This window comes from Sapajus apella, unplaced genomic scaffold (assembly GCF_009761245.1).
Source record: "Sapajus apella isolate SASKATOON/1434 unplaced genomic scaffold, GSC_monkey_1.0 scaffold12322, whole genome shotgun sequence".
In the NCBI taxonomy this organism is placed as follows: Eukaryota; Metazoa; Chordata; class Mammalia; order Primates; family Cebidae; genus Sapajus; species Sapajus apella.
This window is the reverse complement of record NW_022449243.1, coordinates 1-1,660: the sequence shown is the minus strand read 5'-3', so window position 1 is coordinate 1,660 and position 1,660 is coordinate 1. Positions and strand designations below refer to the sequence as shown.

The 1,660-nt window shown below is 53.3% G+C and overlaps 1 pseudogene; it reads left to right on the top strand.

The window, feature by feature from the left end:
* Nucleotides 1-370: 370 nt before the first annotated feature.
* On the top strand, nt 371-1,654 carry LOC116548441 (annotated as a pseudogene).
* The last annotated feature ends 6 nt before the right edge of the window (nt 1,655-1,660 follow it).

Here is a 1,660-nt window from a genome sequence, read left to right as displayed (position 1 = left end):
GCGGTGGCGGCCATCGGTACCGGGTGCCAGGCCGCAGCGAGCGCTGGGGCCGTGGGGTTCTGCGCCCGGCTCTTGTTCCGGGATGGGCAGAGGGGCTTTACAGAGCAGGACGGACCCCCTGCCTTCTGGGGCGGGGCCCGCTCTGAACAATCTGGCCCAAACTCGGGTTTCCTGGCCCGATTTTTTCGGCCTTCGGGCGGTGGGGACTGGGAGCTGCCTAAGCCGCTTCTCCTCGCACTCTGGTGCCAGCGTTGGGGGGTGGGGGGTATGTTCCTGGCGTTCTGCTGCCCTCCCCGGGAGTGGGGACCCATTTGGAAACTGGCGATTCTTATAGCCCAGTTCTGGCATCCGACATCTGGCTGTTGAGAGACGCCTCAGAACCACCCGTGGGGTGGATGGGCAGCGATGCCCGCCCTGGGCATAGAGGAACACCTGGGTCCCAGGCCCAAACCCACGCCCACTGCCCTCTCTTCCCCGTGCACCGCCAGTGGAGGCCACTTTGCCTTTCCAGTTGCTCAACACCCAGTCTGTGAAGATCTAAACAGGTGACATGTGGAAAATGCAAAGTATAATGTGCTAAATAGAGAACAGGAAAAAGGGAAAAAATCAGTGACCTGTGTAGAGGGCAATATTGCAAGTGGGAAGACGACATGCCTGGAGTGCTTCTCTAAAGCGACAGACGTCCAGGTGTTAAGGGAGTCCATGTGCAAGTGGAGAAATGTCCGTGGCCACAATCCTCTGTGTCTGATGTATCACGATGCCTCTCACTGGGGCCTTACGTTTCAGAAGTATGTGCAGCTCACCATGCTGGATACGCATACTTGTCCTCAGATGTCATCTGTACGGTTGATGGAGAGGTCGATTCGCAGCACAAGATACAGTTTTGTAGAAAACCTGTATAGAAGCAGTGGGAAGATGCCATAAGTTTACTATATAGTTCTGTCGGAATGGTTTGACTGGATCTTGAGGAACATGGACGTGTCCGTTGATTTGATAGTTTACCTTCGGACCAATCCTGAGGTTAAAGAGAAGATGCAGGGAAGAGGAAAAGGTCATTCCACTGGAATACCTGAAAACAATTCACCATCTCCATGAGGAGTGGCTCATCAAAGGCAGCCTTTTTCCCGTGGCAGCCCCTGTTCTGGTGATTGAGGCTGACCACCACATGGAAAAGATGTTAGAACTCTTTGAACAAAATTGGGATCGAATATTAACTACGGAGAATCAGAAGCATGGCCCATAGGAAGTGAAAGGTCTATGGATCATTCCAAAAAATGCCCGCAGCTGCCAAGTTAGCTATTAGGAGCGATCTGGAAAAACTTGCTCCCAGGAGAGCTTTGTGTCTGGCCAGCTTGATTTTCCTAATGGTCTTGTCTCCTTTGCAAGTATCTTTGTCATGAGTCTCTGGCCCTTGTAGGTAAATGACAAATGGGACCAATGGGTTTGCCGAGCCTGCAGCCTCACATTCCCCCACTCTCCCAGTGGCTTTGCACTGCTGAGTCACTCGTGAAGCCCTTAGGGAGAGCACCTGTTGTGTGCCTGACCTCACGCTTAAGCTGTGTACCAGTCGTCTCAGCCTTCAGCAGAAGGCCAAGGTAGGAGTCTTATATCCTAGCTCAGAAAGGTTGAGGGGCTCCCCAGGGATCACACAGCCAGTGTG